Source organism: Archocentrus centrarchus, chromosome 11 (genome assembly GCF_007364275.1).
Source record: "Archocentrus centrarchus isolate MPI-CPG fArcCen1 chromosome 11, fArcCen1, whole genome shotgun sequence".
NCBI classification, from domain to species: domain Eukaryota; kingdom Metazoa; phylum Chordata; class Actinopteri; order Cichliformes; family Cichlidae; genus Archocentrus; species Archocentrus centrarchus.
This window is the reverse complement of record NC_044356.1, coordinates 3,478,394-3,486,651: the sequence shown is the minus strand read 5'-3', so window position 1 is coordinate 3,486,651 and position 8,258 is coordinate 3,478,394. Positions and strand designations below refer to the sequence as shown.

At 44.4% G+C, this 8,258-nt stretch overlaps 1 protein-coding gene across 1 annotated transcript in view; it reads left to right on the top strand.

Moving 5' to 3' along the window:
* The first annotated feature begins 991 nt into the window (after positions 1-991).
* cdc42se1 (CDC42 small effector 1) overlaps positions 992-8,258 on the top strand; it is a 36,483-nt gene continuing 29,216 nt past the window's right edge. The window contains exon 1 of the mRNA XM_030741076.1: positions 992-1,084. The gene's annotated coding sequence lies outside the window, so the exon portion shown is untranslated. The remainder of the gene's footprint in view (positions 1,085-8,258) is intronic.

The window sequence follows — 8,258 nt, the reverse complement described above, 5'->3', positions numbered from 1 at the left end:
TGTGAAGACTTGATCTCACACACACACACACACACACACACACACACACACACAGTGTTTCTTTGCGCAGGGCACAGAAACTTCCAGATTTTCAGTAAATTCAAACTTCATTGATCATTATTAATAAATTCATTGTGGCAGGGTGAGGGTTAATGCTGACCCCTGACCCTAACTGAAGCGTGACTCACAGCTCCAGAAATAAAAATTAGGTGTCTCTGTCTCTATGTGTTAGCCCTGCGGCAGGCTGGTGACCCGTACAAGGTGTAAAGTGTACCCTGCCTCTCGCACTAAGACAACTGGGATTGATGGATGGATGGATGGATGGATGGAGGGATGGATTGATATTGATGGATGGATGGACAGATTGATATTGGGGTGGCTGTAGCTCAGTAGGTAGAGCAGGTCACCTACTGATCAGAAGGTCAGCGGTTCGATTCCTGGCTACTCCAGGCTACATGCCAATGTATCCTTGGGCAAGATACTTAACCCCAAGTTGCTCTCCGACCATCCCGTCGGAGTATGAATGTATGTGAATGATAGTTAATTAAAAAAGCACTTAGCTTAGCAAACATGGAAGTGCTTGTATGAATGAGAGTGCATGGGTGAATGTAAACATGTTGTAATAGCGCTTTGAGTGCTCATACTGAGTAGAAAAGCGCTATATAAGAGCTAGTCCATTTACCATATTGATGGATGGATGGTTGGATGAATGGATGGATGGATGGATTGATACTGATGGATAGATGGATGGATTGATATGGATTGATATTGATGGATGGATGGATGGTTGGATGGATGGATGGATTGATGGATGGTGCTGAATGACAAATCTGCATCTTTCTGACCAGAGTTTGGTGCAGAGACGTCGTCTCTGCACCCCTTTGTTGCCTCTGCGGTGTTTTTGCCCGTCGTCCCGCAGGGGGCGCTCTCTGCCTGACTTTGACCCCAGAGGGAGGAGACGGGCGGAGATGAAGGCTGTGGAGCAGCAGAGGATGGATTTCCTGGTTGGAGCCACACCTCAGACTGAGACAGGCTCTCAGAGCCGCAGCTGCTTCATTTCAGCCTCTGCTGTCGCTGCTCCGGGGTGAGTCCGCACCTCCTTTTACTGCTTTTACTCCTCTTTCTTCTTTTTCTCATCGAGCTGAGCCTGAATGCAGAGCAGACCGGGACTCAGTCTGACCCGGGTTAAAATGGGAGACAGTGAGCTGGAGTTAACAGGTCGAGCTGAACAAAGGTTTGTCTGTGAATGATTAACAGAGGACAGGAGTTTAACGCAGACTGAGACTCTGTGGCTCTCTGTCCACATACTTTTGGCAGACCTGCAGCTGGTTTCGTGTGCGGCTTTTAGGGACCTTTGGTGCCTTTAGGGACCTTCAGTTTTCTGGTGTCTTTGACCTTCATGTTTTAGAGTGTTCAGGCTCAGAGTTCAGCTTCCTTCAGGGGACACAAAGCCCAGATTTACGTTGTGAATCAGGTCTCGCTGTGTGAGGTCTGCCTTTGCTGTGAGCTCAGTGTCACATCATGAATTTGATTTCTCTGTGTGGTTAGCTTAGCTTAGCCTAATGGCTGGACACCAGCCTCATAAACCTGCTGCAGAATGAGGGATCTGGTTAGTCTGGAGTCAAATCTGCAGATTTCTGAGTGGACTCTGGGACAGGAAAAGTGGAATCTGCACTACAGATATCAGGATCAGTCATAAACCTGCAATTCTAATTTTTTCTGTTTTAGACCAGATTTCACTCAGAAATCTGCAGATTTCTCTTTTTTTTTCTCTTCAAACTAAATCCAGAAGGAAACATTTCACAGGTTGTGTCCTTCACTCTAAACTCGTTTTGCAGTCAGATTGAGGCGTCTTTGTAACATGTACTGCTGTAAGCAGACTGAACGTTGGTGTAAAAGCAGAGGAGGTGTGTGTAATCTGTTTCTGAGTGGAGTTTGGTGCAAAGACAGGAAAAGTAAAGTCTTCAGGGTTCTCGCTGGACTTCTGGATACGGCCTGAAAAGGCTTCAAATTCATTCTGGTATTTTGAGCTGGACGTGCTTCACACATTTCCAGCAAACAATCGAGTACAGAAAGTAAAAAATCTGTAAGAGAACGCTTCAGCTGAGTGTGGAGGTTAAAGGTCAGAGGTCACAGGGTTCAGACTGACTGCTGTAGCTGTGAGGATGATGACGGAAACTCTGAGCCAAAAATAGAGCTCCCTCCTCGTCCTTGGCTGCGATGGAGTCCGTTGGGGTTTCTGGGTTTGAAGTGTGAGGATCTGGCGTCGGTTTAGAGGAAGGAGCGTCTGAAACACTGCGAGGCTCTGTTCTCTCTGTGCTGCCTTCACATGCATCAGGACATTTTAGAAAGCCCTGAAGCTCCACTGCAGTGCAGTGAGCACAGATAAGGCATGGATCTGCAGCCAGCAGCGGCTGAGGAAGCTTCTTCAGGGCTTTGGTTTTGTTTTTCTCAGTAAATTTGTGGACTGCTCTGTGTCGGTCTAATCTCAGTGTGACCCCTGAAGCCTGGACGGTCTGCAGACGTTTCTCACATCAGCCCCCTGAGAGGTCAGGGTCGGGCTCTGCACGGCTGCTTTCTGGAGGCTCTCTGTGTCACCTTTGTGTAATTTTTGTGGTTAGTTTTCTGAGCTGCTGGTTTGTTCGAGCTTCTCGTGATCTCCAGCTTGTCTCTGGTTAGATTGTGGTTCTCGGGGCGGCTCTGACTCATTGCTGCTCATCCACACGTGAAGCTGTGCGTTGGCAGGACTTTGGTTTGTGTGCAAACGGGTTGGGTTGAGCAGCAGTGATGCATCATCAGTTGTCACCTCTGTGGCAGCTGCACGCTGCGCTGAGCTCATCCTCCGGCCGGTCGGACCGCCGCAGATGTGTTCGGGTCCTCCTCACTGACTCTGATCCTTTTGGGACTCCGTGGTCCCGAAGGGCTTCGGCTCAGAGTCTTATCACGCTGTAACCGAGATTCTGATCTGATTTATGTGATCAAATCTGGGAGCTGTTTGTGTTTCCAGACTCTGAGTCTTCAGCGAGTGGTTTGAGTCAGGGCTGAAACGGTTAACGTTCCTCTAACGGTAATCTGAAATGAGCGTGACTCCCTGAATGTTGACCTGACTTGTTCCTCTGGACGTGTTGGGACACCAACATCCTGCACAGACACACCGATGTTAAAATAACACTAAGACCAATAAATGTACTTGTTTTTCTCGTTATGCGTCCCTTTCATCGTCCAGGGACACAGACAAATAACTGACCTGTTTTTTTGAACCCTTCATTGTATTACTTTTATTCTTGAACATTTATCCTAAGAACAGGGGCCTGACGCAGCAGATAAGCATCAGCTGATGGTAATCAGGCATTATGATTAGTTATTTGGTGTTTTTACTTCAGAAGTGAGAAGCTTTCACTGAAGTTTCAGTTTTTATGTTTGTGTTTTATTTCTGGAAGCTTTTTGTTAGTTTCCACATTATTTTGTAGTGTGTGGACAGTAAATACATTCAGTTTAAGCTCGAGGCTGCAGTCAAAGCCTGATAACGTTCCCAGAGACTTCAGATGCTAATGGCTCAGATTACATTATAGATTTTTAACATTAGTGACAAAGACCCAAACTATTTAAATTCCCAACATTTCACAGATCATCATTTGCTTTATTTAGACATGTTTTGAATGAATAATTTCATTTTTGAATGTATCCATGTTTAGCTTAGCTTAGCACAGGTAGCCTAGCTTTATTAAAGGGTAGAAAACTGACAACATCTAATGTAGATAATAATAAACAAAACATGTTTTATGTCTGAGGAAAATGATTTGAAATCAGTCACCAAACTGCAAACTTGAGCTGCTAATGAGCTAACATCTCATCTCGCGCTTCGACCTCTGACCCGTTGAAGCGGGAAGACGTTGGTCTGAGCTGCGTCGGTGTGATGCAGACCTGAGAGTGTTAAAACAGGCGAGTCGGCCGTGAATGAAGCCGGAAAGTTTTCCCTTCGAATGAATGAAAAGAGCTCATTGTGAGGCCGCTCGCTCTCTGCTGGCCCTGTTCAGCTGATGCCCGCTCTCCCACTCTGACTGCTCTCTCTCCACATTGGTGGATCCATGAAATGTTTTCAGTCATTTCAACCAAAACCAGCTGTCAGCTTAAGTCGGTATCTTTAAAATGAGCTCACGGGGTTCTTATAAAGCCAGCTCGGTTATTTTCTGTTCATGAGGCTTTGTTGCTATTGTTTTATGTTGGTCTGAGTCATTGTGTAAGCACAGAGGATGGAGCCGGCCTGAGGTCACAGAAACTGAAAGGGTTAATGTGAGCTCATTTTTCAGTACTTTCAGAATTTTTACTTGTCTAAAGTGAAACAATCTGACTGAGCTTGGACGCTGTGCAAAAATGTAAATAAAAATAGATCTACCAATCTAATAAACCCATATTTCATTCAGAGCGTAGAAAACACATTAAATGTTTAAACTGAGGCTTTTTACTATTCTATGAAAAATATATTTGCTCATTTTGGGTTTGATGGCAGTAACGCATCTCAAAAAGTTGGGATGGGAGCAACAAACAGCTGGAAAAGTTTGAAAAGAGTGCCGTAGAGAAGCAGAGGGTCACCAGTCTGTAAAAACCTGCATCTGCAAACTGTGGACAAATTTCAGAGCTCCACTGTATCTACAGTAATCATATCAGTGAGGAGAATCTGAAGACACATCTGTGGACAAGGAAGGAAAGGGCTGAATATTAGTGCTGGACAGCCGTGATCTTTGGGCCCTCGGGCAGCGCTGCATGTGTGCCAGCTCAGCGTGCCGTCCACACGTGCAGCTTAAAGAAGAAGCTGTGAACGGGAACCAGAAACAGGACCACCTTCTCTGCACCGAAGCTCATTTAAAACGGACTGAGGCAAAATGGAAACTGATCTGAGGTCAGATTGATCCAAACATGGACTAAAGAGCTGTTTAAGCTGTTTTCAAAGCCTGCCTCCCTGATGGTACTGAGGTGCATCAGTGGAGCTGGCAGCTGGCACATCTGGAAAGGCTCCATCAGTGCTAAAAGGTGTATCCAGGTTCCAGAGCAGCAGGTGCTCCCATCCAGCTGCTGTCATCTTCAGAGAAGGCCTTCATGTTTCAGCAGGGTGCTGCTAAACTGCATCCTGCAGCTATTCCAGCAGCACGGCTTCGTAGCAGAAGAGTCCGAGTGCTGAACCAGCTGCAGTCCAGACCTCTGACCAGCTGAGAACATCTGGAGCATCAGGAACCAAAAACAGGACAAAGTAGACCCAGGACTGCTGAGCAGCTGGAATCAGACAGAATGGGACAGCGTTCCTCTCCCAAAGTCCAGCAGCTGCTCTCCTCAGGTCCAGATGTTTACAGACTGATGTTAAAGCAGAGGGGGTGCTGCACAGCTGGAAACACGGACCTGTGACAGCTTTAGAGACATGATGCTGCCATCAGACTCAACATGAGCTCCACGTTTCTTAGACTGGTTCATACAGGCATTCATGAGACTTTCTGCTTTTATTTAAGTTAGTCGTCACATGTGTAACGCACACAGAGACACTCTGAGGTTTCTGTTCACAGAAATCTGCTGCAGCCTGTCGTAGGACATCTGATGGCTCTACTCTGCCTTAACTTACTGAGGTGTAGTTCACTGATAGAAAGTTAAATGTGACCCTTTGACAGTGAGAGGAAAGAGAAACGTGATGCATGGATTTGTAAACTCCCCAAACTTTCGCTCCTCTCTGCAAGCCCAACAAGTTCCTAATAAGGAGGAAAAAGTTATTTTCTATTCTATAAAAATGCACTTTACTGCTACAACAGGCAGTCCTACGTCTCCCAGCTGATTAGCAATAATCAGTCTAATTTGCCTTTTCATTAATTAACTTATCTCTCCAAAACTGTGGCAATGGAATTTCTTTCAGCAATTAAGTGTAACAAATGTGCTTCTTTCTGCAAGAACAAAGTTTCTAATATTAGGGGTAATATCTGAGTCATTTATCTCAGTCTCAGCATCCTCATCCTCACCTGTAAACTCATCAGTACCTCTTTACTCGACCCCATCGCCATCAAACTGTCCACATCGGTATCTCATTGTTCTATAAATCGTTTAGTAAATATTACCAACAGCAGGCTGCCATCACAGCGCTCCTCAGGAAAAATCACTGAGATCCACTGGTAATTAATAATTATACATCTATTTCTAGTCTCTTATTCCTCAGTAAAATATTTGATGAAGTTATTTTCAAACAACTGAATGAATAACTTTGATCCCACACTCCTTATGATGAGGACCAATCAGGGTTCGGAGCCAATCAGAGCACAGAAACAGCTGTCAGACAGAAAATGTTCATATTTATCATCCCTGTCTCTGGAGTCAGGAGCCCAGGCATCATTCTGGACCACGATCTCAGCTTTGATGATCAATAAGGTCATCAGAACTTTCTATCAAAGATATATTAAAGTTAGAAAACTCCTCAGACGGACTCTGAGAAATTGGTCCACGCTTCATATCGAGCAGGTTAGACTCTGCAAATCATCAGCAGGATGACTTCAGCTCATTCAGAACGCAGCACCAGGGTCCTCACAGGAACATGACCCCTGACCCCAGGACTGAGGGCACCTACTGACTCCCAGTTCAACACAGAATCACCTTTAAAGTCCTTCAGTTCATAAAGCTCTCAGTGGTTTGGCCCCCAGTGCACCTCTGACCAGTGTCTATAACCCGGTCACACCTCTCACTGTTCCAGAATCAGATCTCAGGGTGCTGAGGGTGCTTTCAGTTGCTGTGGTCCTGCTGACCTGAGGTCAGTTACAGCTGTGTCTACATTCAAAAACGGACTCAAAACCTTTTTGTTCACACAGACCTGCACTCACTAACTGTGTGTGTGTGTCTGCGAGTGTTAACGTGTTTTATTTCTTTGTGTTGATGTTTTTGTTGCCTTAAAGGCTTCAGACCAACATTTTTTAATGTTTTTATCTTTTATGGTGAGCTCATTGAGTTTGGAATGAAATGTGCTGCATAAATAAAACTATATTGTGAGCATGCAGACAGGCTGCTTTGAGTGTTTTTACAGTTATTGGCCCTGAATGGAGGATATAGAGAATATTTTAATCACTTTCATAGTTTCTGTCACCAAAGATGGGAATTTATTTATTCGCCTGTTTTTCAGCTCTGTAAACGGTCCTCAGCATAATGAGGAGGCCCTCATATTTTTTCTTATCAGCTGAGATAAGCAGCAGCAGGAAGTGAGCGTCTGAGTTTAGCAAGGAGGAAGTGAATCCAGAAAGCAGAAAATGAAACACTTCACTCTGCCTGTTATCTAAGAATTCAGCTCTCAGGGAAGACTTTAAATTATTTACCTCAGCTTACACACACAGTCGGGTGTCATCGGCATATTGGACTATTTTTAATCCTGAAATTTTGTGATGGGTTAAAGAAATAAAACTCAAACAAATTAATTGAGGAAAAAAGAAATGTGTGAATGGAAATAGGAAGACGAGTCAAGTGCTGGTAGCCAAGCTAAAACAGAGGATAAACGTGGAAATATTTGTATTGAATATTTTTTATTAGATTATAGACTGTAATCCTGTGTGGATAATCCAAGGGTGGGATATTTATATTAAAAGCAGGAAATACTGAGGTCAGTGTATTGATGTTTGTTTTTTTTAAACATCAGTGTGTCACAGATTCTTTTTATGTCGTCATATGAAATCAGAAATGTTGTCACTGTTTTTCTACATTAGAAAAAAGTGAGCATCTGCCCTTCAGCAGGTTTCCAGGGGCTAGCCAATCAGAAGAAAGGCCTTGAGGAAGGCCTTAAAGAGACAGGAGCTCAGTCGGCTTGTTTCAGACAGAGGAGCTGAGAACTGAGGTTCAGTGTCAGAAACAGAAGCATTACTTTGATCTGTGATCCTCAGAGATGCTGTAGCAGAGTTCAAGGATAAAAACACAGAATTGTGTAGCAGGATGTATGCAGGAGAGATTATTCAGCTTTAAAATGATGACTCAGGAGGTTCAAAAACAGTGGCTAAGAATTATTGGTTGTTCAGCATCTGAAGGACTAAATCATTAAACTTCAGGCTCGATGACTTCCAGATATCAAAGCTGGTAAAATGAGTCACTGATGAGTGTAAAACTGTTCAGCAGGCATCTTTAAATAAAGTCGTCTTTGCCGTCCTCTCTCAGCTGATTAAAGTGTGATCATGTGACCTGCGGGCCATCGTCCCACAAACACAAACAGGTCGTTGTTGCTGTTGTTTTCTTGGAGTTTCGCCTGATTCAGT